The 22,356-nt window shown below is 46.1% G+C and overlaps 69 non-coding genes across 69 annotated transcripts; all 69 read right to left on the bottom strand.

The window, feature by feature from the left end:
• Positions 1-179: 179 nt before the first annotated feature.
• LOC123436924 lies at positions 180-298 on the bottom strand. Its single transcript, XR_006628131.1, has one exon. It is a non-coding gene; the product is annotated as a 5S ribosomal RNA (ribosomal RNA).
• Positions 299-627: 329 nt separating this feature from the next.
• On the bottom strand, positions 628-746 carry LOC123438706. Its single transcript, XR_006629833.1, has one exon. It is a non-coding gene; the product is annotated as a 5S ribosomal RNA (ribosomal RNA).
• A 200-nt stretch (positions 747-946) lies between these two features.
• On the bottom strand, positions 947-1,065 carry LOC123437229. The gene has a single exon (XR_006628421.1). It is a non-coding gene; the product is annotated as a 5S ribosomal RNA (ribosomal RNA).
• Positions 1,066-1,244: 179 nt separating this feature from the next.
• Positions 1,245-1,363, bottom strand: LOC123434311. Its single transcript, XR_006625597.1, has one exon. It is a non-coding gene; the product is annotated as a 5S ribosomal RNA (ribosomal RNA).
• Positions 1,364-1,572: 209 nt separating this feature from the next.
• LOC123435594 lies at positions 1,573-1,691 on the bottom strand. Its single transcript, XR_006626839.1, has one exon. It is a non-coding gene; the product is annotated as a 5S ribosomal RNA (ribosomal RNA).
• Positions 1,692-1,924: 233 nt separating this feature from the next.
• Positions 1,925-2,043, bottom strand: LOC123435369. The gene has a single exon (XR_006626623.1). It is a non-coding gene; the product is annotated as a 5S ribosomal RNA (ribosomal RNA).
• Positions 2,044-2,243: 200 nt separating this feature from the next.
• Positions 2,244-2,362, bottom strand: LOC123434309. Its single transcript, XR_006625595.1, has one exon. It is a non-coding gene; the product is annotated as a 5S ribosomal RNA (ribosomal RNA).
• A 184-nt stretch (positions 2,363-2,546) lies between these two features.
• Positions 2,547-2,665, bottom strand: LOC123438217. Its single transcript, XR_006629372.1, has one exon. It is a non-coding gene; the product is annotated as a 5S ribosomal RNA (ribosomal RNA).
• Positions 2,666-2,892: 227 nt separating this feature from the next.
• Positions 2,893-3,011, bottom strand: LOC123435812. The gene has a single exon (XR_006627058.1). It is a non-coding gene; the product is annotated as a 5S ribosomal RNA (ribosomal RNA).
• Positions 3,012-3,193: 182 nt separating this feature from the next.
• Positions 3,194-3,312, bottom strand: LOC123438784. The gene has a single exon (XR_006629906.1). It is a non-coding gene; the product is annotated as a 5S ribosomal RNA (ribosomal RNA).
• A 188-nt stretch (positions 3,313-3,500) lies between these two features.
• On the bottom strand, positions 3,501-3,619 carry LOC123434308. Its single transcript, XR_006625594.1, has one exon. It is a non-coding gene; the product is annotated as a 5S ribosomal RNA (ribosomal RNA).
• A 209-nt stretch (positions 3,620-3,828) lies between these two features.
• On the bottom strand, positions 3,829-3,947 carry LOC123435593. Its single transcript, XR_006626838.1, has one exon. It is a non-coding gene; the product is annotated as a 5S ribosomal RNA (ribosomal RNA).
• A 233-nt stretch (positions 3,948-4,180) lies between these two features.
• On the bottom strand, positions 4,181-4,299 carry LOC123435012. Its single transcript, XR_006626274.1, has one exon. It is a non-coding gene; the product is annotated as a 5S ribosomal RNA (ribosomal RNA).
• Positions 4,300-4,502: 203 nt separating this feature from the next.
• LOC123434307 lies at positions 4,503-4,621 on the bottom strand. The gene has a single exon (XR_006625593.1). It is a non-coding gene; the product is annotated as a 5S ribosomal RNA (ribosomal RNA).
• Positions 4,622-4,808: 187 nt separating this feature from the next.
• On the bottom strand, positions 4,809-4,927 carry LOC123437014. Its single transcript, XR_006628218.1, has one exon. It is a non-coding gene; the product is annotated as a 5S ribosomal RNA (ribosomal RNA).
• Positions 4,928-5,130: 203 nt separating this feature from the next.
• Positions 5,131-5,249, bottom strand: LOC123434306. The gene has a single exon (XR_006625592.1). It is a non-coding gene; the product is annotated as a 5S ribosomal RNA (ribosomal RNA).
• A 182-nt stretch (positions 5,250-5,431) lies between these two features.
• Positions 5,432-5,550, bottom strand: LOC123438754. The gene has a single exon (XR_006629878.1). It is a non-coding gene; the product is annotated as a 5S ribosomal RNA (ribosomal RNA).
• A 185-nt stretch (positions 5,551-5,735) lies between these two features.
• On the bottom strand, positions 5,736-5,854 carry LOC123434305. The gene has a single exon (XR_006625591.1). It is a non-coding gene; the product is annotated as a 5S ribosomal RNA (ribosomal RNA).
• A 422-nt stretch (positions 5,855-6,276) lies between these two features.
• On the bottom strand, positions 6,277-6,395 carry LOC123434304. The gene has a single exon (XR_006625590.1). It is a non-coding gene; the product is annotated as a 5S ribosomal RNA (ribosomal RNA).
• A 422-nt stretch (positions 6,396-6,817) lies between these two features.
• LOC123434303 lies at positions 6,818-6,936 on the bottom strand. Its single transcript, XR_006625589.1, has one exon. It is a non-coding gene; the product is annotated as a 5S ribosomal RNA (ribosomal RNA).
• Positions 6,937-7,118: 182 nt separating this feature from the next.
• On the bottom strand, positions 7,119-7,237 carry LOC123434302. The gene has a single exon (XR_006625588.1). It is a non-coding gene; the product is annotated as a 5S ribosomal RNA (ribosomal RNA).
• Positions 7,238-7,419: 182 nt separating this feature from the next.
• On the bottom strand, positions 7,420-7,538 carry LOC123434301. The gene has a single exon (XR_006625587.1). It is a non-coding gene; the product is annotated as a 5S ribosomal RNA (ribosomal RNA).
• A 182-nt stretch (positions 7,539-7,720) lies between these two features.
• Positions 7,721-7,839, bottom strand: LOC123434299. Its single transcript, XR_006625586.1, has one exon. It is a non-coding gene; the product is annotated as a 5S ribosomal RNA (ribosomal RNA).
• Positions 7,840-8,021: 182 nt separating this feature from the next.
• Positions 8,022-8,140, bottom strand: LOC123434297. The gene has a single exon (XR_006625584.1). It is a non-coding gene; the product is annotated as a 5S ribosomal RNA (ribosomal RNA).
• A 182-nt stretch (positions 8,141-8,322) lies between these two features.
• LOC123434296 lies at positions 8,323-8,441 on the bottom strand. The gene has a single exon (XR_006625583.1). It is a non-coding gene; the product is annotated as a 5S ribosomal RNA (ribosomal RNA).
• Positions 8,442-8,623: 182 nt separating this feature from the next.
• LOC123438130 lies at positions 8,624-8,742 on the bottom strand. Its single transcript, XR_006629290.1, has one exon. It is a non-coding gene; the product is annotated as a 5S ribosomal RNA (ribosomal RNA).
• A 191-nt stretch (positions 8,743-8,933) lies between these two features.
• LOC123434295 lies at positions 8,934-9,052 on the bottom strand. The gene has a single exon (XR_006625582.1). It is a non-coding gene; the product is annotated as a 5S ribosomal RNA (ribosomal RNA).
• Positions 9,053-9,236: 184 nt separating this feature from the next.
• LOC123436280 lies at positions 9,237-9,355 on the bottom strand. Its single transcript, XR_006627511.1, has one exon. It is a non-coding gene; the product is annotated as a 5S ribosomal RNA (ribosomal RNA).
• Positions 9,356-9,570: 215 nt separating this feature from the next.
• Positions 9,571-9,689, bottom strand: LOC123435612. The gene has a single exon (XR_006626856.1). It is a non-coding gene; the product is annotated as a 5S ribosomal RNA (ribosomal RNA).
• Positions 9,690-9,874: 185 nt separating this feature from the next.
• Positions 9,875-9,993, bottom strand: LOC123434294. Its single transcript, XR_006625581.1, has one exon. It is a non-coding gene; the product is annotated as a 5S ribosomal RNA (ribosomal RNA).
• A 184-nt stretch (positions 9,994-10,177) lies between these two features.
• Positions 10,178-10,296, bottom strand: LOC123434293. The gene has a single exon (XR_006625579.1). It is a non-coding gene; the product is annotated as a 5S ribosomal RNA (ribosomal RNA).
• A 179-nt stretch (positions 10,297-10,475) lies between these two features.
• LOC123435247 lies at positions 10,476-10,594 on the bottom strand. Its single transcript, XR_006626504.1, has one exon. It is a non-coding gene; the product is annotated as a 5S ribosomal RNA (ribosomal RNA).
• A 182-nt stretch (positions 10,595-10,776) lies between these two features.
• LOC123438129 lies at positions 10,777-10,895 on the bottom strand. Its single transcript, XR_006629289.1, has one exon. It is a non-coding gene; the product is annotated as a 5S ribosomal RNA (ribosomal RNA).
• Positions 10,896-11,086: 191 nt separating this feature from the next.
• LOC123434292 lies at positions 11,087-11,205 on the bottom strand. Its single transcript, XR_006625578.1, has one exon. It is a non-coding gene; the product is annotated as a 5S ribosomal RNA (ribosomal RNA).
• Positions 11,206-11,389: 184 nt separating this feature from the next.
• Positions 11,390-11,508, bottom strand: LOC123436279. Its single transcript, XR_006627510.1, has one exon. It is a non-coding gene; the product is annotated as a 5S ribosomal RNA (ribosomal RNA).
• A 218-nt stretch (positions 11,509-11,726) lies between these two features.
• On the bottom strand, positions 11,727-11,845 carry LOC123435611. The gene has a single exon (XR_006626855.1). It is a non-coding gene; the product is annotated as a 5S ribosomal RNA (ribosomal RNA).
• A 182-nt stretch (positions 11,846-12,027) lies between these two features.
• LOC123434291 lies at positions 12,028-12,146 on the bottom strand. The gene has a single exon (XR_006625577.1). It is a non-coding gene; the product is annotated as a 5S ribosomal RNA (ribosomal RNA).
• A 184-nt stretch (positions 12,147-12,330) lies between these two features.
• LOC123436278 lies at positions 12,331-12,449 on the bottom strand. The gene has a single exon (XR_006627509.1). It is a non-coding gene; the product is annotated as a 5S ribosomal RNA (ribosomal RNA).
• A 209-nt stretch (positions 12,450-12,658) lies between these two features.
• Positions 12,659-12,777, bottom strand: LOC123436327. Its single transcript, XR_006627556.1, has one exon. It is a non-coding gene; the product is annotated as a 5S ribosomal RNA (ribosomal RNA).
• A 185-nt stretch (positions 12,778-12,962) lies between these two features.
• On the bottom strand, positions 12,963-13,081 carry LOC123434290. Its single transcript, XR_006625576.1, has one exon. It is a non-coding gene; the product is annotated as a 5S ribosomal RNA (ribosomal RNA).
• Positions 13,082-13,268: 187 nt separating this feature from the next.
• LOC123436277 lies at positions 13,269-13,387 on the bottom strand. The gene has a single exon (XR_006627508.1). It is a non-coding gene; the product is annotated as a 5S ribosomal RNA (ribosomal RNA).
• A 200-nt stretch (positions 13,388-13,587) lies between these two features.
• On the bottom strand, positions 13,588-13,706 carry LOC123434289. The gene has a single exon (XR_006625575.1). It is a non-coding gene; the product is annotated as a 5S ribosomal RNA (ribosomal RNA).
• A 188-nt stretch (positions 13,707-13,894) lies between these two features.
• On the bottom strand, positions 13,895-14,013 carry LOC123434288. Its single transcript, XR_006625574.1, has one exon. It is a non-coding gene; the product is annotated as a 5S ribosomal RNA (ribosomal RNA).
• A 182-nt stretch (positions 14,014-14,195) lies between these two features.
• On the bottom strand, positions 14,196-14,314 carry LOC123434999. The gene has a single exon (XR_006626261.1). It is a non-coding gene; the product is annotated as a 5S ribosomal RNA (ribosomal RNA).
• A 185-nt stretch (positions 14,315-14,499) lies between these two features.
• On the bottom strand, positions 14,500-14,618 carry LOC123431819. The gene has a single exon (XR_006623405.1). It is a non-coding gene; the product is annotated as a 5S ribosomal RNA (ribosomal RNA).
• Positions 14,619-14,802: 184 nt separating this feature from the next.
• LOC123438228 lies at positions 14,803-14,921 on the bottom strand. The gene has a single exon (XR_006629383.1). It is a non-coding gene; the product is annotated as a 5S ribosomal RNA (ribosomal RNA).
• Positions 14,922-15,132: 211 nt separating this feature from the next.
• Positions 15,133-15,251, bottom strand: LOC123434286. Its single transcript, XR_006625572.1, has one exon. It is a non-coding gene; the product is annotated as a 5S ribosomal RNA (ribosomal RNA).
• A 182-nt stretch (positions 15,252-15,433) lies between these two features.
• LOC123431932 lies at positions 15,434-15,552 on the bottom strand. Its single transcript, XR_006623538.1, has one exon. It is a non-coding gene; the product is annotated as a 5S ribosomal RNA (ribosomal RNA).
• A 179-nt stretch (positions 15,553-15,731) lies between these two features.
• Positions 15,732-15,850, bottom strand: LOC123434285. Its single transcript, XR_006625571.1, has one exon. It is a non-coding gene; the product is annotated as a 5S ribosomal RNA (ribosomal RNA).
• A 184-nt stretch (positions 15,851-16,034) lies between these two features.
• Positions 16,035-16,153, bottom strand: LOC123436276. The gene has a single exon (XR_006627507.1). It is a non-coding gene; the product is annotated as a 5S ribosomal RNA (ribosomal RNA).
• Positions 16,154-16,356: 203 nt separating this feature from the next.
• On the bottom strand, positions 16,357-16,475 carry LOC123434284. Its single transcript, XR_006625570.1, has one exon. It is a non-coding gene; the product is annotated as a 5S ribosomal RNA (ribosomal RNA).
• A 188-nt stretch (positions 16,476-16,663) lies between these two features.
• Positions 16,664-16,782, bottom strand: LOC123434283. Its single transcript, XR_006625569.1, has one exon. It is a non-coding gene; the product is annotated as a 5S ribosomal RNA (ribosomal RNA).
• A 182-nt stretch (positions 16,783-16,964) lies between these two features.
• LOC123434998 lies at positions 16,965-17,083 on the bottom strand. The gene has a single exon (XR_006626260.1). It is a non-coding gene; the product is annotated as a 5S ribosomal RNA (ribosomal RNA).
• Positions 17,084-17,274: 191 nt separating this feature from the next.
• On the bottom strand, positions 17,275-17,393 carry LOC123436562. The gene has a single exon (XR_006627780.1). It is a non-coding gene; the product is annotated as a 5S ribosomal RNA (ribosomal RNA).
• Positions 17,394-17,577: 184 nt separating this feature from the next.
• Positions 17,578-17,696, bottom strand: LOC123438227. Its single transcript, XR_006629382.1, has one exon. It is a non-coding gene; the product is annotated as a 5S ribosomal RNA (ribosomal RNA).
• A 205-nt stretch (positions 17,697-17,901) lies between these two features.
• LOC123434282 lies at positions 17,902-18,020 on the bottom strand. The gene has a single exon (XR_006625568.1). It is a non-coding gene; the product is annotated as a 5S ribosomal RNA (ribosomal RNA).
• Positions 18,021-18,202: 182 nt separating this feature from the next.
• On the bottom strand, positions 18,203-18,321 carry LOC123436166. The gene has a single exon (XR_006627400.1). It is a non-coding gene; the product is annotated as a 5S ribosomal RNA (ribosomal RNA).
• Positions 18,322-18,503: 182 nt separating this feature from the next.
• LOC123434281 lies at positions 18,504-18,622 on the bottom strand. The gene has a single exon (XR_006625567.1). It is a non-coding gene; the product is annotated as a 5S ribosomal RNA (ribosomal RNA).
• A 182-nt stretch (positions 18,623-18,804) lies between these two features.
• Positions 18,805-18,923, bottom strand: LOC123434280. Its single transcript, XR_006625566.1, has one exon. It is a non-coding gene; the product is annotated as a 5S ribosomal RNA (ribosomal RNA).
• Positions 18,924-19,102: 179 nt separating this feature from the next.
• On the bottom strand, positions 19,103-19,221 carry LOC123434279. Its single transcript, XR_006625565.1, has one exon. It is a non-coding gene; the product is annotated as a 5S ribosomal RNA (ribosomal RNA).
• Positions 19,222-19,403: 182 nt separating this feature from the next.
• On the bottom strand, positions 19,404-19,522 carry LOC123437708. Its single transcript, XR_006628883.1, has one exon. It is a non-coding gene; the product is annotated as a 5S ribosomal RNA (ribosomal RNA).
• Positions 19,523-19,701: 179 nt separating this feature from the next.
• Positions 19,702-19,820, bottom strand: LOC123432774. Its single transcript, XR_006624343.1, has one exon. It is a non-coding gene; the product is annotated as a 5S ribosomal RNA (ribosomal RNA).
• Positions 19,821-20,017: 197 nt separating this feature from the next.
• LOC123434278 lies at positions 20,018-20,136 on the bottom strand. The gene has a single exon (XR_006625564.1). It is a non-coding gene; the product is annotated as a 5S ribosomal RNA (ribosomal RNA).
• A 182-nt stretch (positions 20,137-20,318) lies between these two features.
• On the bottom strand, positions 20,319-20,437 carry LOC123434277. Its single transcript, XR_006625563.1, has one exon. It is a non-coding gene; the product is annotated as a 5S ribosomal RNA (ribosomal RNA).
• Positions 20,438-20,624: 187 nt separating this feature from the next.
• On the bottom strand, positions 20,625-20,743 carry LOC123435983. Its single transcript, XR_006627224.1, has one exon. It is a non-coding gene; the product is annotated as a 5S ribosomal RNA (ribosomal RNA).
• Positions 20,744-20,943: 200 nt separating this feature from the next.
• LOC123432773 lies at positions 20,944-21,062 on the bottom strand. Its single transcript, XR_006624342.1, has one exon. It is a non-coding gene; the product is annotated as a 5S ribosomal RNA (ribosomal RNA).
• Positions 21,063-21,274: 212 nt separating this feature from the next.
• LOC123436932 lies at positions 21,275-21,393 on the bottom strand. The gene has a single exon (XR_006628139.1). It is a non-coding gene; the product is annotated as a 5S ribosomal RNA (ribosomal RNA).
• Positions 21,394-21,834: 441 nt separating this feature from the next.
• On the bottom strand, positions 21,835-21,953 carry LOC123436931. Its single transcript, XR_006628138.1, has one exon. It is a non-coding gene; the product is annotated as a 5S ribosomal RNA (ribosomal RNA).
• Positions 21,954-22,135: 182 nt separating this feature from the next.
• On the bottom strand, positions 22,136-22,254 carry LOC123434275. The gene has a single exon (XR_006625561.1). It is a non-coding gene; the product is annotated as a 5S ribosomal RNA (ribosomal RNA).
• Positions 22,255-22,356: the final 102 nt, after the last annotated feature.

Below are 22,356 nucleotides of genomic sequence, written 5' to 3'. Positions count from 1 at the left end.
TTATGCTTGCCCCTACTACTACTACTACTACCACTACTACTACTACTACTAGTAGTCATTGGGTGTCAAGCGCGGTGGGAAAAGTCACACAGTAATCGTCAAAAATAAGAAAATGAGGTCATATAGATCACGCTCCCGCGTCATCCTTGTCACGTGGCGCAAAAATATATTTAAAAAGGGGAATGCAACACGAGGACTTCCCAGGAGGTCACCCATCCTAGTACTACTCTCGCCCAAGCACGCTTAACTTCGGAGTTCTGATGGGATCCAGTGCTTTAATGCTGGTATGATCGCATCCGACATGCAACTATCTATTTGTTCCTTATGCTTGCCCCTACTACTACTACTACTACTACTACTACTACTACTACTACTACTACTACTACTACTACTACTACTACTACTACTACTACTACTACTACTACTACTACTACTACTACTACTACTACTACTACTACTACTACTACTAATACTACTACTACTACTACTACTACTACTACTAGTCGTTGGGTGTCAAACGCGGTGGGAAAAGTCACACAGTAATCGTCAAAAATAAGAAAATGAGGTCATATAGATCACGCTCCCGCGTCATCCTTGTCACGTGGCGCAAAAATATATTTAAAAAGGGGAATGCAACACGAGGACTTCCCAGGAGGTCTCCCATCCTAGTACTACTCTCGCCCAAGCACGCTTAACTTCGTAGTTCTGATGGGATCCGGTGCTTTAGTGCTGGTATGATCGCATCCCACATGCAACTATCTATTTGTTCCTTATGCTTGCCCCTACTACTACTACTACTACTACTACTACTACTACTACTAGTCGTTGGGTGTCAAGCGCGGTGGGAAAAGTCACACAGTAATCGTCAAAAATAAGAAAAGGAGGTCATATAGATCACGTTCCCGCGTCATCCTTGTCACGTGGCGCAAAAATATATTTAAAAAGGGGAATGCAACACGAGGACTTCCCAGGAGGTCACCCATCCTAGTACTACTCTCGCCTAAGCACGCTTAACTTCGGAGTTCTGATGGGATCCGGTGCTTTAGTGCTGGTATGATCGCATCCGACATGCAACTATCTATTTGTTCCTTATGCTTGCCCCTACTACTACTACTACTAGTCGTTGGGTGTCAAGCGCGGTGGGAAAAGTCACACAGTAATCGTCAAAAATAAGAAAATGAGGTCATATAGATCACGGTCCCGCGTCATCCTTGTCACGTGGCGCAAAAATATATTTAAAAAGGGGAATGCAACACGAGGACTTCCCAGGAGGTCACCCATCCTAGTACTACTCTCGCCCAAGCACGCTTAACTTCGGAGTTCTGATGGGATCCGGTGCTTTAGTGCTGGTATGATCGCATCCGACATGCAACTATCTATTTGTTCCTTATGCTTGCCCCTACTACTACTACTACTACTACTACCACTACTACTACTACTACTACTAGTCATTGGGTGTCAAGCGCGGTGGGAAAAGTCACACAGTAATCGTCAAAAATAAGAAAATGAGGTCATATAGATCACGCTCCCGCGTCATCCTTGTCACGTGGCGCAAAAATATATTTAAAAAGGGGAATGCAACACGAGGACTTCCCACGAGGTCACCCATCCTAGTACTACTCTCGCCCAAGCACGCTTAACTTCGGAGTTCTGATGGGATCCGGTGCTTTAATGCTGGTATGATCGCATCCGACATGCAACTATCTATTTGTTCCTTATGCTTGCCCCTACTACTACTACTACTACTACTACTACTACTACTACTACTACTACTACTACTACTACTACTACTACTAGTCTAGGTTGGGTGTCAAGCGCGGTGGGAGAAGTCACACAGTAATCGTTAAAAATAAGAAAATGAGGTCATATAGATCACGCTCCCGCGTCATCCTTGTCACGTGGCGCAAAAATATATTTAAAAAGGGGAATGCAACACGAGGACTTCCCAGAAGGTCTCCCATCCTAGTACTACTCTCGCCCAAGCACGCTTAACTTCGGAGTTCTGATGGGATCCGGTGCTTTAGTGCTGGTATGATCGCATCCGACATGCAACTATCTATTTGTTCCTTATGCTTGCCCCTACTACTACTACTACTACTACTACTACTACTACTACTAGTTGTTGGGTGTCAAGCGCGGTGGGAAAAGTCACACAGTAATCGTCAAAAATAAGAAAATGAGGTCATATAGATCACGCTCCCGCGTCATCCTTGTCACGTGGCGCAAAAATATATTTAAAAAGGGGAATGCAACACGAGGACTTCCCAGGAGGTCACCCATCCTAGTACTACTCTCGCCCAAGCACGCTTAACTTCGGAGTTCTGATGGGATCCGGTGCTTTAGTGCTGGTATGATCGCATCCGACATGCAACTATCTATTTGTTCCTTATGCTTGCCCTACTACTACTACTACTACTATTAGTCGTTGGGTGTCAAGCGCGGTCGGAAAAGTCACACAGTAATCGTCAAAAATAAGAAAATGAGGTCATATAGATCACGGTCCCGCGTCATCCTTGGCACGTGGAGCAAAAATATATTTAAAAAGGGGAATGCAACACGAGGACTTCCCAGGAGGTCACCCATCCTAGTATTACTCTCGCCCAAGCACGCTTAACTTCGGAGTTCTGATGGGATCCGGTGCTTTAGTGCTGGTATCATCGCATCCGACATGCAACTATCTATTTGTTCCTTATGCTTGCCCCTACTACTACTACTACTACTACTACTACTACTACTACTACTACTACTACTACTACTACTACTACTAGTCGTTGGGTGTCAAGCGCGGTGGGAAAAGTCACACAGTAATCGTCAAAAATAAGAAAATGAGGTCATATAGATCACGTTCCCGCGTCATCCTTGTCACGTGGCGCAAAAATATATTTAAAAAGGGGAATGCAACACGAGGACTTCCCAGGAGGTCACCCATCCTAGTACTACTCTCGCCCAAGCACGCTTAACTTCAGAGTTCTGATGGGATCCGGTGCTTTAGTGCTGGTATGATCGCATCCGACATGCAACTATCTATTTGTTCCTTATGCTTGCCCCTACTACTACTACTACTACTAGTCGTTGGGTGTCAAGCGCGGTGGGAAAAGTCACACAGTAATCGTCAAAAATAAGAAAATGAAGTCATATAGATCACGGTCCCGCGTCATCCTTGTCACGTGGCGCAAAAATATATTTAAAAAGGGGAATGCAACACGAGGACTTCCCGGGAGGTCACACATCCTAGTACTACTCTCGCCCAAGCACGCTTAACTTCGGAGTTCTGATGGGATCCGGTGCTTTAGTGCTGGTATGATCGCATCCGACATGCAACTATCTATTTGTTCCTTATGCTTGCCCCTACTACTACTACTACTACTACTACTAGTCGTTGGGTGTCAAGCGCGGTGGGAAAAGTCACACAGTAATCGTCAAAAATAAGAAAATGAGGTCATATAGATCACGCTCCCGCGTCATCCTTGTCACGTGGCGCAAAAATATATTTAAAAAGGGGAATGCAACACGAGGACTTCCCAGGAGGTCACCCATCCTAGTACTACTCTCGCCCAAGCACGCTTAACTTCGGAGTTCTGATGGGATCCGGTGCTTTAGTGCTGGTATGATCGCATCCGACATGCAACTATCTATTTGTTCCTTATGCTTGCCCCTACTACTACTACTACTACTACTACCACTACTACTACTACTACTACTAGTCATTGGGTGTCAAGCGCGGTGGGAAAAGTCACACAGTAATCGTCAAAAATAAGAAAATGAGGTCATATAGATCACGCTCCCGCGTCATCCTTGTCACGTGGCGCAAAAATATATTTAAAAAGGGGAATGCAACACGAGGACTTCCCACGAGGTCACCCATCCTAGTACTACTCTCGCCCAAGCACGCTTAACTTCGGAGTTCTGATGGGATCCGGTGCTTTAATGCTGGTATGATCGCATCCGACATGCAACTATCTATTTGTTCCTTATGCTTGCCCCTACTACTACTACTACTACTACTAATACTACTACTACTACTACTACTACTACTACTACTACTACTACTACTAGTCGTTGGGTGTCAAGCGCGGTGGGAAAAGTCACACAGTAATCGTTAAAAATAAGAAAATGAGGTCATATAGATCACGCTCCCGCGTCATCCTTGTCACGTGGCGCAAAAATATATTTAAAAAGGGGAATGCAACACGAGGACTTCCCAGGAGGTCTCCCATCCTAGTACTACTCTCGCCCAAGCACGCTTAACTTCGGAGTTCTGATGGGATCCGGTGCTTTAGTGCTGGTATGATCGCATCCGACATGCAACTATCTATTTGTTCCTTATGCTTGCCCCTACTACTACTACTACTACTACTACTACTACTACTACTACTAGTTGTTGGGTGTCAAGCGCGGTGGGAAAAGTCACACAGTAATCGTCAAAAATAAGAAAATGAGGTCATATAGATCACGCTCCCGCGTCATCCTTGTCACGTGGCGCAAAAATATATTTAAAAAGGGGAATGCAACACGAGGACTTCCCAGGAGGTCACCCATCCTAGTACTACTCTCGCCCAAGCACGCTTAACTTCGGAGTTCTGATGGGATCCGGTGCTTTAGTGCTGGTATGATCGCATCCGACATGCAACTATCTATTTGTTCCTTATGCTTGCCCTACTACTACTACTACTACTACTATTAGTCGTTGGGTGTCAAGCGCGGTCGGAAAAGTCACACAGTAATCGTCAAAAATAAGAAAATGAGGTCATATAGATCACGGTCCCGCGTCATCCTTGGCACGTGGAGCAAAAATATATTTAAAAAGGGGAATGCAACACGAGGACTTCCCAGGAGGTCACCCATCCTAGTATTACTCTCGCCCAAGCACGCTTAACTTCGGAGTTCTGATGGGATCCGGTGCTTTAGTGCTGGTATGATCGCATCCGACATGCAACTATCTATTTGTTCCTTATGCTTGCCCCTACTACTACTACTACTACTACTACTACTACTACTACTACTAGTCGTTGGGTGTCAAGCGCGGTGGGAAAAGTCACACAGTAATCGTCAAAAATAAGAAAATGAGGTAATATAGATCACGTTCCCGCGTCATCCTTGTCACGTGGCGCAAAAATATATTTAAAAAGGGGAATGCAACACGAGGACTTCCCAGGAGGTCACCCATCCTAGTACTACTCTCGCCCAAGCACGCTTAACTTCGGAGTTCTGATGGGATCCGGTGCTTTAGTGCTGGTATGATCGCATCCGACATGCAACTATCTATTTGTTCCTTATGCTTGCCCCTACTACTACTACTACTACTAGTCGTTGGGTGTCAAGCGCGGTGGGAAAAGTCACACAGTAATCGTCAAAAATAAGAAAATGAAGTCATATAGATCACGGTCCCGCGTCATCCTTGTCACGTGGCGCAAAAATATATTTAAAAAGGGGAATGCAACACGAGGACTTCCCAGGAGGTCACCCATCCTAGTACTACTCTCGCCCAAGCACGCTTAACTTCGGAGTTATGATGGGATCCGGTGCTTTAGTGCTGGTATGATCGCATCCGACATGCAACTATCTATTTGTTCCTTATGCTTGCCCCTACTACTACTACTACTACTACTAGTCGTTGGGTGTCAAGCGCGGTGGGAAAAGTCACACAGTAATCGTCAAAAATAAGAAAATGAGGTCATATAGATCACGCTCCCGCGTCATCCTTGTCACGTGGCGCAAAGATATATTTAAAAAGGGGAATGCAACACGAGGACTTCCCAGGAGGTCACCCATCCTAGTACTACTCTCGCCCAAGCACGCTTAACTTCGGAGTTCTGATGGGATCCGGTGCTTTAGTGCTGGTATGATCGCATCCGACATGCAACTATCTATTTGTTCCTTATGCTTGCCCCTACTACTACTACTAGTACTAGTCGTTGGGTGTCAAGCGCGGTGGGAAAAGTCACACAGTAATCGTCAAAAATAAGAAAATGAGGTCATATAGATCACGGTCCCGCGTCATCCTTGTCACGTGGCGCAAAAATATATTTAAAAAGGGGAATGCAACACGAGGACTGATGGGATCCGGTGCTTTAGTGCTGGTATGATCGCATCCGACATGCAACTATCTATTTGTTCCTTATGCTTGCCCCTACTACTACTACTACTACTAGTCGTTGGGTGTCAAGCGCGGTGGGAAAAGTCACACAGTAATCGTCAAAAATAAGAAAATGAAGTCATATAGATCACGGTCCCGCGTCATCCTTGTCACGTGGCGCAAAAATATATTTAAAAAGGGGAATGCAACACGAGGACTTCCCAGGAGGTCACCCATCCTAGTACTACTCTCGCCCAAGCACGCTTAACTTCGGAGTTCTGATGGGATCCGGTGCTTTAGTGCTGGTATGATCGCATCCGACATGCAACTATCTATTTGTTCCTTATGCTTGCCCCTACTACTACTACTAGTACTAGTCGTTGGGTGTCAAGCGCGGTGGGAAAAGTCACACAGTAATCGTCAAAAATAAGAAAATGAGGTCATATAGATCACGGTCCCGCGTCATCCTTGTCACGTGGCGCAAAAATATATTTAAAAAGGGGAATGCAACACGAGGACTGATGGGATCCGGTGCTTTAGTGCTGGTATGATCGCATCCGACATGCAACTATCTATTTGTTCCTTATGCTTGCCCCTACTACTACTACTACTACTAGTCGTTGGGTGTCAAGCGCGGTGGGAAAAGTCACACAGTAATCGTCAAAAATAAGAAAATGAAGTCATATAGATCACGGTCCCGCGTCATCCTTGTCACGTGGCGCAAAAATATATTTAAAAAGGGGAATGCAACACGAGGACTTCCCAGGAGGTCACCCATCCTAGTACTACTCTCGCCCAAGCACGCTTAACTTCGGAGTTCTGATGGGATCCGGTGCTTTAGTGCTGGTATGATCGCATCCGACATGCAACTATCTATTTGTTCCTTATGCTTGCCCCTACTACTACTACTACTACTAGTCGTTGGGTGTCAAGCGCGGTGGGAAAAGTCACACAGTAATCGTCAAAAATAAGAAAATGAGGTCATATAGATCACGCTCCCGCGTCATCCTTGTCACGTGGCGCAAAAATATATTTAAAAAGGGGAATGCAACACGAGGACTTCCCAGGAGGTCACCCATCCTAGTACTACTCTCGCCCAAGCACGCTTAACTTCGGAGTTCTGATGGGATCCGGTGCTTTAGTGCTGGTATGATCGCATCCGACATGCAACTATCTATTTGTTCCTTATGCTTGCCCCTACTACTACTACTACTACTAGTCGTTGGGTGTCAAGCGCGGTGGGAAAAGTCACACAGTAATCGTCAAAAATAAGAAAATGAGGTCATATAGATCACGGTCCCGCGTCATCCTTGTCACGTGGCGCAAAAATATATTTAAAAAGGGGAATGCAACACGAGGACTTCCCAGGAGGTCACCCATCCTAGTACTACTCTCGCCCAAGCACGCTTAACTTCGGAGTTCTGATGGGATCCGGTGCTTTAGTGCTGGTATGATCGCATCCGACATGCAACTATCTATTTGTTCCTTATGCTTGCCCCTACTACTACTACTACTACTAGTCGTTGGGTGTCAAGCGCGGTGGGAAAAGTCACACAGTAATCGTCAAAAATAAGAAAATGAGGTCATATAGATCACGGTCCCGCGTCATCCTTGTCACGTGGCGCAAAAATATATTTAAAAAGGGGAATGCAACACGAGGACTTCCCAGGAGGTCACCCATCCTAGTACTACTCTCGCCCAAGCACGCTTAACTTCGGAGTTCTGATGGGATCCGGTGCTTTAGTGCTGGTATGATCGCATCCGACATGCAACTATCTATTTGTTCCTTATGCTTGCCCCTACTACTACTACTAGTACTAGTCGTTGGGTGTCAAGCGCGGTGGGAAAAGTCACACAGTAATCGTCAAAAATAAGAAAATGAGGTCATATAGATCACGCTCCCGCGTCATCCTTGTCACGTGGCGCAAAAATATATTTAAAAAGGGGAATGCAACACGAGGACTTCCCAGGAGGTCACCCATCCTAGTACTACTCTCGCCCAAGCACGCTTAACTTCGGAGTTCTGATGGGATCCGGTGCTTTAGTGCTGGTATGATCGCATCCGACATGCAACTATCTATTTGTTCCTTATGCTTGCCCCTACTACTACTACTACTACTAGTCGTTGGGTGTCAAGCGCGGTGGGAAAAGTCACACAGTAATGGTCAAAAATAAGAAAATGAGGTCATATAGATCACGGTCCCGCGTCCTCCTTGTCACGTGGCGCAAAAATATATTTAAAAAGGGGAATGCAACACGAGGACTTCCCAGGAGGTCACCCATCCTAGTACTACTCTCGCCCAAGCACGCTTAACTTCGGAGTTCTGATGGGATCCGGTGCTTTAGTGCTGGTATGATCGCATCCGACATGCAACTATCTATTTGTTCCTTATGCTTGCCCCTACTACTACTACTACTACTAGTCGTTGGGTGTCAAGCGCGGTGGGAAAAGTCACACAGTAATCGTCAAAAATAAGAAAATGAGGTCATATAGATCACGGTCCCGCGTCATCCTTGTCACGTGGCGCAAAAATATATTTAAAAAGGGGAATGCAACACGAGGACTTCCCAGGAGGTCACCAATCCTAGTACTACTCTCGCCCAAGCACGCTTAACTTCGGAGTTCTGATGGGATCCGGTGCTTTAGTGCTGGTATGATCGCATCCGACATGCAACTATCTATTTGTTCCTTATGCTTGCCCCTACTACTACTACTACTACTACTACTACTAGTCGTTGGGTGTCAAGCGCGGTGGGAAAAGTCACACAGTAATCGTCAAAAATAAGAAAATGAGGTCATATAGATCACGCTCCCGCGTCATCCTTGTCACGTGGCGCAAAAATATATTTAAAAAGGGGAATGCAACACGAGGACTTCCCAGGAGGTCACCCATCCTAGTACTACTCTCGCCCAAGCACGCTTAACTTCGGAGTTCTGATGGGATCCGGTGCTTTAGTGCTGGTATGATCGCATCCGACATGCAACTATCTATTTGTTCCTTATGCTTGCCCTACTACTACTACTACTACTATTAGTCGTTGGGTGTCAAGCGCGGTCGGAAAAGTCACACAGTAATCGTCAAAAATAAGAAAATGAGGTCATATAGATCACGGTCCCGCGTCATCCTTGGCACGTGGCGCAAAAATATATTGAAAAAGGGGAATGCAACACGAGGACTTCCGAGGAGGTCACCCATCCTAGTACTACTCTCGCCCAAGCACGCTTAACTTCGGAGTTCTGATGGGATCCGGTGCTTTAGTGCTGGTATGATCGCATCCGACATGCAACTATCTATTTGTTCCTTATGCTTGCCCCTACTACTACTCCTCCTACTACTACTACTACTACTACTACTACTACTACTACTAGTCGTTGGGTGTCAAGCGCGGTGGGAAAAGTCACACAGTAATCGTCAAAAATAAGAAAATGAGGTCATATAGATCACGTTCCCGCGTCATCCTTGTCACGTGGCGCAAAAATATATTTAAAAAGGGGAATGCAACACGAGGACTTCCCAGGAGGTCACCCATCCTAGTACTACTCTCGCCCAAGCACGCTTAACTTCGGAGTTCTGATGGGATCCGGTGCTTTAGTGCTGGTATGATCGCATCAGACATGCAACTATCTATTTGTTCCTTATGCTTGCCCCTACTACTACTACTACTACTACTAGTCGTTGGGTGTCAAGCGCGGTGGGAAAAGTCACACAGTAATCGTCAAAAATAAGAAAATGAGGTCATATAGATCACGCTCCCGCGTCATCCTTGTCACGTGGCGCAAAAATATATTTAAAAAGGGGAATGCAACACGAGGACTTCCCAGGAGGTCACCCATCCTAGTACTACTCTCGCCCAAGCACGCTTAACTTCGGAGTTCTGATGGGATCCGGTGCTTTAGTGCTGGTATGATCGCATCCGACATGCAACTATCTATTTGTTCCTTATGCTTGCCCTACTACTACTACTACTACTATTAGTCGTTGGGTGTCAAGCGCGGTCGGAAAAGTCACACAGTAATCGTCAAAAATAAGAAAATGAGGTCATATAGATCACGCTCCCCCGTCATCCTTGTCACGTGGCGCAAAAATATATTTAAAAAGGGGAATGCAACACGAGGACTTCCCAGGAGGTCACCCATCCTAGTACTACTCTCGCCCAAGCACGCTTAACTTCGGAGTTCTGATGGGATCCGGTGCTTTAGTGCTGGTATGATCGCATCCGACATGCAACTATCTATTTGTTCCTTATGCTTGCCCCTACTACTACTACTACTAGTCGTTGGGTGTCAAGCGCGGTGGGAAAAGTCACACAGTAATCGTCAAAAATAAGAAAATGAGGTCATATAGATCACGGTCCCGCGTCATCCTTGTCACGTGGCGCAAAAATATATTTAAAAAGGGGAATGCAACACAAGGACTTCCCAGGAGGTCACCCATCCTAGTACTACTCTCGCCCAAGCACGCTTAACTTCGGAGTTCTGATGGGATCCGGTGCTTTAGTGCTGGTATGATCGCATCCGACATGCAACTATCTATTTGTTCCTTATGCTTGCCCCTACTACTACTACTACTACTAGTCGTTGGGTGTCAAGCGCGGTGGGAAAAGTCACACAGTAATCGTCAAAAATAAGAAAATGAGGTCATATAGATCACGGTCCCGCGTCATCCTTGTCACGTGGCGCAAAAATATATTTAAAAAGGGGAATGCAACACGAGGACTTCCCAGGAGGTCACCAATCCTAGTACTACTCTCGCCCAAGCACGCTTAACTTCGGAGTTCTGATGGGATCCGGTGCTTTAGTGCTGGTATGATCGCATCCGACATGCAACTATCTATTTGTTCCTTATGCTTGCCCCTACTACTACTACTACTACTACTACTACTAGTCGTTGGGTGTCAAGCGCGGTGGGAAAAGTCACACAGTAATCGTCAAAAATAAGAAAATGAGGTCATATAGATCACGCTCCCGCGTCATCCTTGTCACGTGGCGCAAAAATATATTTAAAAAGGGGAATGCAACACGAGGACTTCCCAGGAGGTCACCCATCCTAGTACTACTCTCGCCCAAGCACGCTTAACTTCGGAGTTCTGATGGGATCCGGTGCTTTAGTGCTGGTATGATCGCATCCGACATGCAACTATCTATTTGTTCCTTATGCTTGCCCTACTACTACTACTACTACTATTAGTCGTTGGGTGTCAAGCGCGGTCGGAAAAGTCACACAGTAATCGTCAAAAATAAGAAAATGAGGTCATATAGATCACGGTCCCGCGTCATCCTTGGCACGTGGCGCAAAAATATATTGAAAAAGGGGAATGCAACACGAGGACTTCCGAGGAGGTCACCCATCCTAGTACTACTCTCGCCCAAGCACGCTTAACTTCGGAGTTCTGATGGGATCCGGTGCTTTAGTGCTGGTATGATCGCATCCGACATGCAACTATCTATTTGTTCCTTATGCTTGCCCCTACTACTACTCCTCCTACTACTACTACTACTACTACTACTACTACTACTACTACTAGTCGTTGGGTGTCAAGCGCGGTGGGAAAAGTCACACAGTAATCGTCAAAAATAAGAAAATGAGGTCATATAGATCACGTTCCCGCGTCATCCTTGTCACGTGGCGCAAAAATATATTTAAAAAGGGGAATGCAACACGAGGACTTCCCAGGAGGTCACCCATCCTAGTACTACTCTCGCCCAAGCACGCTTAACTTCGGAGTTCTGATGGGATCCGGTGCTTTAGTGCTGGTATGATCGCATCAGACATGCAACTATCTATTTGTTCCTTATGCTTGCCCCTACTACTACTACTACTACTAGTCGTTGGGTGTCAAGCGCGGTGGGAAAAGTCACACAGTAATCGTCAAAAATAAGAAAATGAGGTCATATAGATCACGCTCCCGCGTCATCCTTGTCACGTGGCGCAAAAATATATTTAAAAAGGGGAATGCAACACGAGGACTTCCCAGGAGGTCACCCATCCTAGTACTACTCTCGCCCAAGCACGCTTAACTTCGGAGTTCTGATGGGATCCGGTGCTTTAGTGCTGGTATGATCGCATCCGACATGCAACTATCTATTTGTTCCTTATGCTTGCCCTACTACTACTACTACTACTATTAGTCGTTGGGTGTCAAGCGCGGTCGGAAAAGTCACACAGTAATCGTCAAAAATAAGAAAATGAGGTCATATAGATCACGGTCCCGCGTCATCCTTGGCACGTGGCGCAAAAATATATTTAAAAAGGGGAATGCAACACGAGGACTTCCGAGGAGGTCACCCATCCTAGTACTACTCTCGCCCAAGCACGCTTAACTTCGGAGTTCTGATGGGATCCGGTGCTTTAGTGCTGGTATGATCGCATCCGACATGCAACTATCTATTTGTTCCTTATGCTTGCCCCTACTACTACTACTACTACTACTACTACTACTACTACTACTACTACTAGTCGTTGGGTGTCAAGCGCGGTGGGAAAAATCACACAGTAATCGTCAAAAATAAGAAAATAAGGTCATATAGATCACGTTCCCGCGTCATCCTTGTCACGTGGCGCAAAAATATATTTAAAAAGGGGAATGCAACACGAGGACTTCCCAGGAGGTCACCCATCCTAGTACTACTCTCACCCAAGCACGCTTAACTTCGGAGTTCTGATGGGATCCGGTGCTTTAGTGCTGGTATGATCGCATCCGACATGCAACTATCTATTTGTTCCTTATGCTTGCCCCTACTACTACTACTACTACTACTAGTCGTTGGGTGTCAAGCGCGGTGGGAAAAGTCACACAGTAATCGTCAAAAATAAGAAAATGAGGTCATATAGATCACGCTCCCGCGTCATCCTTGTCACGTGGCGCAAAAATATATTTAAAAAGGGGAATGCAACACGAGGACTTCCCAGGAGGTCACCCATCCTAGTACTACTCTCGCCCAAGCACGCTTAACTTCGGAGTTCTGATGGGATCCGGTGCTTTAGTGCTGGTATGATCGCATCCGACATGCAACTATCTATTTGTTCCTTATGCTTGCCCTACTACTACTACTACTACTACTATTAGTCGTTGGGTGTCAAGCGCGGTCGGAAAAGTCACACAGTAATCGTCAAAAATAAGAAAATGAGGTCATATAGATCACGGTCCCGCGTCATCCTTAGCACGTGGCGCAAAAATATATTGAAAAAGGGGAATGCAACACGAGGACTTCCGAGGAGGTCACCCATCCTAGTACTACTCTCGCCCAAGCACGCTTAACTTCGGAGTTCTGATGGGATCCGGTGCTTTAGTGCTGGTATGATCGCATCCGACATGCAACTATCTATTTGTTCCTTATGCTTGCCCCTACTACTACTACTACTACTACTACTACTACTACTACTAGTCGTTGGGTGTCAAGCGCGGTGGGAAAAGTCACACAGTAATCGTCAAAAATAAGAAAATGAGGTCATATAGATCACGTTCCCGCGTCATCCTTGTCACGTGGCGCAAAAATATATTTAAAAAGGGGAATGCAACACGAGGACTTCCCAGGAGGTCACCCATCCTAGTACTACTCTCGCCCAAGCACGCTTAACTTCGGAGTTCTGATGGGATCCGGTGCTTTAGTGCTGGTATGATCGCATCCGACATGCAACTATCTATTTGTTCCTTATGCTTGCCCCTACTACTACTACTACTACTACTACTAGTCGTTGGGTGTCAAGCGCGGTGGGAAAAGTCACACAGTAATCGTCAAAAATAAGAAAATGAGGTCATATAGATCACGCTCCCGCGTCATCCTTGTCACGTGGCGCAAAAATATATTTAAAAAGGGGAATGCAACACGAGGACTTCCCAGGAGGTCACCCATCCTAGTACTACTCTCGCCCAAGCACGCTTAACTTCGGAGTTCTGATGGGATCCGGTGCTTTAGTGCTGGTATGATCGCATCCGACATGCAACTATCTATTTGTTCCTTATGCTTGCCCCTACTACTACTACTACTACTAGTCGTTGGGTGTCAAGCGCGGTGGGAAAAGTCACACAGTAATCGTCAAAAATAAGAAAATGAGGTCATATAGATCACGGTCCCGCGTCATCCTTGTCACGTGGCGCAAAAATATATTTAAAAAGGGGAATGCAACACGAGGACTTCCCAAGAGGTCACCCATCCTAGTACTACTCTCGCCCAAGCACGCTTAACTTCGGAGTTCTGATGGGATCCGGTGCTTTAGTGCTGGTATGATCGCATCCGACATGCAACTATCTATTTGTTCCTTATGCTTGCCCCTACTACTACTACTACTACTACTAGTCGTTGGGTGTCAAGCGCGGTGGGAAAAGTCACACAGTAATCGTCAAAAATAAGAAAATGAGGTCATATAGATCACGCTCCCGCGTCATCCTTGTCACGTGGCGCAAAAATATATTTAAAAAGGGGAATGCAACACGAGGACTTCCCAGGAGGTCACCCATCCTAGTACTACTCTCGCCCAAGCACGCTTAACTTCGAAGTTTTGATGGGATCCGGTGCTTTAGTGCTGGTATGATCGCATCCGACATGCAACTATCTATTTGTTCCTTATGCTTGCCCTACTACTACTACTACTACTATTAGTCGTTGGGTGTCAAGCGCGGTCGGAAAAGTCACACAGTAATCGTCAAAAATAAGAAAATGAGGTCATATAGATCACGGTCCCGCGTCATCCTTGGCACGTGGCGCAAAAATATATTGAAAAAGGGGAATGCAACACGAGGACTTCCGAGGAGGTCACCCATCCTAGTACTACTCTCGCCCAAGCACGCTTAACTTCGGAGTTCTGATGGGATCTGGTGCTTTAGTGCTGGTATGATCGCATCCGACATGCAACTATCTATTTGTTCCTTATGCTTGCCCCTACTACTACTACTACTACTACTACTACTACTACTACTACTACTACTACTAGTCGTTGGGTGTCAAGCGCGGTGGGAAAAGTCACACAGTAATCGTCAAAAATAAGAAAATGAGGTCATATAGATCACGTTCCCGCGTCATCCTTGTCACGTGGCGCAAAAATATATTTAAAAAGGGAATGCAACACGAGGACTTCCCAGGAGGTCACCCATCCTAGTACTACTCTCGCCCAAGCACGCTTAACTTCGGAGTTCTGATGGGATCCGGTGCTTTAGTGCTGGTATGATCGCATCCGACATGCAACTATCTATTTGTTCCTTATGCTTGCCCCTACTACTACTACTACTACTAGTCGTTGGGTGTCAAGCGCGGTGGGAAAAGTCACACAGTAATCGTCAAAAATAAGAAAATGAGGTCATATAGATCACGCTCCCGCGTCATCCTTGTCACGTGGCGCAAAAATATATTTAAAAAGGGGAATGCAACACGAGGACTTCCCAGGAGGTCACCCGTCCTAGTACTACTCTCGTCCAAGCACGCTTAACTTCGAAGTTCTGATGGGATCCGGTGCTTTAGTGCTGGTATGATCGCATCCGACATGCAACTATCTATTTGTTCCTTATGCTTGCCCCTACTACTACTACTACTAGTCGTTGGGTGTCAAGCGCGGTGGGAAAAGTCACACAGTAATCGTCAAAAATAAGAAAATGAGGTCATATAGATCACGGTCCCGCGTCATCCTTGTCACGTGGCGCAAAAATATATTTAAAAAGGGGAATGCAACACGAGGACTTCCCAGGAGGTCACCCATCCTAGTACTACTCTCGCCCAAGCACGCTTAACTTCGGAGTTCTGATGGGATCCGGTGCTTTAGTGCTGGTATGATCGCATCCGACATGCAACTATCTATTTGTTCCTTATGCTTGCCCTACTACTACTACTACTACTATTAGTCGTTGGGTGTCAAGCGCGGTCGGAAAAGTCACACAGTAATCGTCAAAAATAAGAAAATGAGGTCATATAGATCACGGTCCCGCGTCATCCTTAGCACGTGGCGCAAAAATATATTGAAAAAGGGGAATGCAACACGAGGACTTCCGAGGAGGTCACCCATCCTAGTACTACTCTCGCCCAAGCACGCTTAACTTCGGAGTTCTGATGGGATCCGGTGCTTTAGTGCTGGTATGATCGCATCCGACATGCAACTATCTATTTGTTCCTTATGCTTGCCCCTACTACTACTACTACTACTACTACTACTACTACTACTACTAGTCGTTGGGTGTCAAGCGCGGTGGGAAAAGTCACACAGTAATCGTCAAAAATAAGAAAATGAGGTCATATAGATCACGTTCCCGCGTCATCCTTGTCACGTGGCGCAAAAATATATTTAAAAAGGGGAATGCAACACGAGGACTTCCCAGGAGGTCACCCATCCTAGTACTACTCTCGCCCAAGCACGCTTAACTTCGGAGTTCTGATGGGATCCGGTGCTTTAGTGCTGGTATGATCGCATCCGACATGCAACTATCTATTTGTTCCTTATGCTTGCCCCTACTACTACTACTACTACTACTACTAGTCGTTGGGTGTCAAGCGCGGTGGGAAAAGTCACACAGTAATCGTCAAAAATAAGAAAATGAGGTCATATAGATCACGCTCCCGCGTCATCCTTGTCACGTGGCGCAAAAATATATTTAAAAAGGGGAATGCAACACGAGGACTTCCCAGGAGGTCACCCATCCTAGTACTACTCTCGCCCAAGCACGCTTAACTTCGGAGTTCTGATGGGATCCGGTGCTTTAGTGCTGGTATGATCGCATCCGACATGCAACTATCTATTTGTTCCTTATGCTTGCCCCTACTACTACTACTACTACTAGTCGTTGGGTGTCAAGCGCGGTGGGAAAAGTCACACAGTAATCGTCAAAAATAAGAAAATGAGGTCATATAGATCACGGTCCCGCGTCATCCTTGTCACGTGGCGCAAAAATATATTTAAAAAGGGGAATGCAACACGAGGACTTCCCAAGAGGTCACCCATCCTAGTACTACTCTCGCCCAAGCACGCTTAACTTCGGAGTTCTGATGGGATCCGGTGCTTTAGTGCTGGTATGATCGCATCCGACATGCAACTATCTATTTGTTCCTTATGCTTGCCCCTACTACTACTACTACTACTACTACTACTAGTCGTTGGGTGTCAAGCGCGGTGGGAAAAGTCACACAGTAATCGTCAAAAATAAGAAAATGAGGTCATATAGATCACGCTCCCGCGTCATCCTTGTCACGTGGCGCAAAAATATATTTAAAAAGGGGAATGCAACACGAGGACTTCCCAGGAGGTCACCCATCCTAGTACTACTCTCGCCCAAGCACGCTTAACTTCGAAGTTCTGATGGGATCCGGTGCTTTAGTGCTGGTATGATCGCATCCGACATGCAACTATCTATTTGTTCCTTATGCTTGCCCTACTACTACTACTACTACTATTAGTCGTTGGGTGTCAAGCGCGGTCGGAAAAGTCACACAGTAATCGTCAAAAATAAGAAAATGAGGTCATATAGATCACGGTCCCGCGTCATCCTTGGCACGTGGCGCAAAAATATATTGAAAAAGGGGAATGCAACACGAGGACTTCCGAGGAGGTCACCCATCCTAGTACTACTCTCGCCCAAGCACGCTTAACTTCGGAGTTCTGATGGGATCTGGTGCTTTAGTGCTGGTATGATCGCATCCGACATGCAACTATCTATTTGTTCCTTATGCTTGCCCCTACTACTACTACTACTACTACTACTACTACTACTACTACTACTAGTCGTTGGGTGTCAAGCGCGGTGGGAAAAGTCACACAGTAATCGTCAAAAATAAGAAAATGAGGTCATATAGATCACGTTCCCGCGTCATCCTTGTCACGTGGCGCAAAAATATATTTAAAAAGGGAATGCAACACGAGGACTTCCCAGGAGGTCACCCATCCTAGTACTACTCTCGCCCAAGCACGCTTAACTTCGGAGTTCTGATGGGATCCGGTGCTTTAGTGCTGGTATGATCGCATCCGACATGCAACTATCTATTTGTTCCTTATGCTTGCCCCTACTACTACTACTACTACTAGTCGTTGGGTGTCAAGCGCGGTGGGAAAAGTCACACAGTAATCGTCAAAAATAAGAAAATGAGGTCATATAGATCACGCTCCCGCGTCATCCTTGTCACGTGGCGCAAAAATATATTTAAAAAGGGGAATGCAACACGAGGACTTCCCAGGAGGTCACCCGTCCTAGTACTACTCTCGCCCAAGCACGCTTAACTTCGGAGTTCTGATGGGATCCGGTGCTTTAGTGCTGGTATGATCGCATCCGACATGCAACTATCTATTTGTTCCTTATGCTTGCCCCTACTACTACTACTACTACTAGTCGTTGGGTGTCAAGCGCGGTGGGAAAAGTCACACAGTAATCGTCAAAAATAAGAAAATGAGGTCATATAGATCACGGTCCCGCGTCATCCTTGTCACGTGGCGCAAAAATATATTTAAAAAGGGGAATGCAACACGAGGACTTCCCAGGAGGTCACCCATCCTAGTACTACTCTCGCCCAAGCACGCTTAACTTCGGAGTTCTGATGGGATCCGGTGCTTTAGTGCTGGTATGATCGCATCCGACATGCAACTATCTATTTGTTCCTTATGCTTGCCCCTACTACTACTACTACTACTAGTCGTTGGGTGTCAAGCGCGGTGGGAAAAGTCACACAGTAATCGTCAAAAATAAGAAAATGAGGTCATATAGATCACGCTCCCGCGTCATCCTTGTCACGTGGCGCAAAAATATATTTAAAATGGGGAATGCAACACGAGGACTTCCCAGGAGGTCACCCATCCTAGTACTACTCTCGCCCAAGCACGCTTAACTTCGGAGTTCTGATGGGATCCGGTGCTTTAGTGCTGGTATGATCGCATCCGACATGCAACTATCTATTTGTTCCTTATGCTTGCCCCTACTACTACTACTACTAGTCGTTGGGTGTCAAGCGCGGTGGGAAAAGTCACACAGTAATCGTCAAAAATAAGAAAATGAGGTCATATAGATCACGCTCCCGCGTCATCCTTGTCACGTGGCGCAAAAATATATTTAAAATGGGGAATGCAACACGAGGACTTCCCAGGAGGTCACCCATCCTAGTACTACTCTCGCCCAAGCACGCTTAACTTCGGAGTTCTGATGGGATCCGGTGCTTTAGTGCTGGTATGATCGCATCCGACATGCAACTATCTATTTGTTCCTTATGCTTGCCCCTACTACTACTACTACTACTAGTCGTTGGGTGTCAAGCGCGGTGGGAAAAGTCACACAGTAATCGTCAAAAATAAGAAAATGAGGTCATATAGATCACGGTCCGGCGTCATCCTTGTCACGTGGCGCAAAAATATATTTAAAAAGGGGAATGCAACACGAGGACTTCCCAGGAGGTCACCCATCCTAGTACTACTCTCGCCCAAGCACGCTTAACTTCGGAGTTCTGATGGGATCCGGTGCTTTAGTGCTGCTATGATCGCATCCGACATGCAACTATCTATTTGTTCCTTATGCTTGCCCCTACTACTACTACTACTAGTCGTTGGGTGTCAAGCGCGGTGGGAAAAGTCACACACTAATCGTCAAAAATAAGAAAATGAGGTCATATAGATCACGCTCCCGCGTCATCCTTGTCACGTGGCGCAAAAATATATTTAAAAAGGGGAATGCAACACGAGGACATCACAGGAGGTCACCCATCCTAGTACTACTCTCGCCCAAGCACGCTTAACTTCGGAGTTCTGATGGGATCCGGTGCTTTAGTGTTGGTATGATCGCATCCGACATGCAACTATCTATTTGTTCCTTATGCTTGCCCCTACTACTACTACTACTACTAATACTACTACTACTAGTCGTTGGGTGTCAAGCGCGGTGGGAAAAGTCACACAGTAATCGTCAAAAATAAGAAAATGAGGTCATATAGATCACGGTCCCGCGTCATCCTTGTCACGTGGCGCAAAAATATATTTAAAAAGGGGAATGCAACACGAGGACTTCCCAGGAGGTCACCCATCCTAGTACTACTCTCGCCCAAGCACGCTTAACTTCGGAGTTCTGATGGGATCCGGTGCTTTAGTGCTGGTATGATCGCATCCGACATGCAACTATCTATTTGTTCCTTATGCTTGCCCCTACTACTACTACTACTACTAGTCGTTGGGTGTCAAGCGCGGTGGGAAAAGTCACACAGTAATCGTCAAAAATAAGAAAATGAGGTCATATAGATCACGGTCCCGCGTCATCCTTGTCACGTGGCGCAAAAATATATTTAAAAAGGGGAATGCAACACGAGGACTTCCCAGGAGGTCACCCATCCTAGTACTACTCTCGCCCAAGCACGCTTAACTTCGGAGTTCTGATGGGATCCGGTGCTTTAGTGCTGGTATGATCGCATCCGACATGCAACTATCTATTTGTTCCTTATGCTTGCCCTACTACTACTACTACTACTACTACTAGTCGTTGGGTGTCAAGCGCGGTGGGAAAAGTCACACAGTAATCGTCAAAAATAAGAAAATGAGGTCATATAGATCACGGTCCCGCGTCATCCTTGTCACGTGGCGCAAAAATATATTTAAAAAGGGGAATGCAACACGAGGACTTCCCAGGAGGTCATCCATCCTAGTACTACTCTCGCCCAAGCACGCTTAACTTCGGAGTTCTGATGGGATCCGGTGCTTTAGTGCTGGTATGATCGCATCCGACATGCAACTATCTATTTGTTCCTTATGCTTGCCCCTACTACTACTACTACTACTACTACTACTACTACTACTAGTCGTTGGGTGTCAAGCGCGGTGGGAAAAGTCACACACTAATCGTCAAAAATAAGAAAATGAGGTCATATAGATCACGGTCCCGCGTCATCCTTGTCACGTGGCGCAAAAATATATTTAAAAAGGGGAATGCAACACGAGGACATCACAGGAGGTCACCCATCCTAGTACTACTCTCGCCCAAGCACGCTTAACTTCGGAGTTCTGATGGGATCCGGTGCTTTAGTGTTGGTATGATCGCATCCGACATGCAACTATCTATTTGTTCCTTATGCTTGCCCCTACTACTACTACTACTACTACTACTACTACTACTAATACTACTACTACTAGTCGTTGGGTGTCAAGCGCGGTGGGAAAAGTCACACAGTAATCGTCAAAAATAAGAAAATGAGGTCATATAGATCACGGTCCCGCGTCATCCTTGTCACGTGGCGCAAAAATATATTTAAAAAGGGGAATGCAACACGAGGACTTCCCAGGAGGTCACCCATCCTAGTACTACTCTCGCCCAAGCACGCTTAACTTCGGAGTTCTGATGGGATCCGGTGCTTTAGTGCTGGTATGATCGCATCGGACATGCAACTATCTATTTGTTCCTTATGCTTGCCCCTACTACTACTACTACTACTAGTCGTTGGGTGTCAAGCGCGGTGGGAAAAGTCACACAGTAATCGTCAAAAATAAGAAAATGAGGTCATATAGATCACGGTCCCGCGTCATCCTTGTCACGTGGCGCAAAAATATATTTAAAAAGGGGAGGAATGCAACACGAGGACTTCCCAGGAGTTCTGATGGGATCCGGTGCTTTAGTGCTGGTATGATCGCATCGGACATGCAACTATCTATTTGTTCCTTATGCTTGCCCCTACTACTACTACTACTACTAGTCGTTGGGTGTCAAGCGCGGTGGGAAAAGTCACACAGTAATCGTCAAAAATAAGAAAATGAGGTCATATAGATCACGGTCCCGCGTCATCCTTGTCACGTGGCGCAAAAATATATTTAAAAAGGGGAGGAATGCAACACGAGGACTTCCCAGGAGGTCACCCATCCTAGTACTACTCTCGCCCAAGCACGCTTAACTTCGGAGTTCTGATGGGATCCGGTGCTTTAGTGCTGGTATGATCGCATCGGACATGCAACTATCTATTTGTTCCTTATGCTTGCCCCTACTACTACTACTACTACTAGTCGTTGGGTGTCAAGCGCGGTGGGAAAAGTCACACAGTAATCGTCAAAAATAAGAAAATGAGGTCATATAGATCACGGTCCCGCGTCATCCTTGTCACGTGGCGCAAAAATATATTTAAAAAGGGGAATGCAACACGAGGACTTCCCAGGAGGTCACCCATCCTAGTACTACTCTCGCCCAAGCACGCTTAACTTCGGAGTTCTGATGGGATCCGGTGCTTTAGTGCTGGTATGATCGCATCCGACATGCAACTATCTATTTGTTCCTTATGCTTGCCCTACTACTACTACTACTACTAGTCGTTGGGTGTCAAGCGCGGTGGGAAAAGTCACACAGTAATCGTC

This window comes from Hordeum vulgare, chromosome 2H (genome assembly GCF_904849725.1).
Source record: "Hordeum vulgare subsp. vulgare chromosome 2H, MorexV3_pseudomolecules_assembly, whole genome shotgun sequence".
Taxonomy (NCBI): domain Eukaryota; kingdom Viridiplantae; phylum Streptophyta; class Magnoliopsida; order Poales; family Poaceae; genus Hordeum; species Hordeum vulgare.
This window is presented reverse-complemented; position numbering and strand designations above follow the sequence as displayed.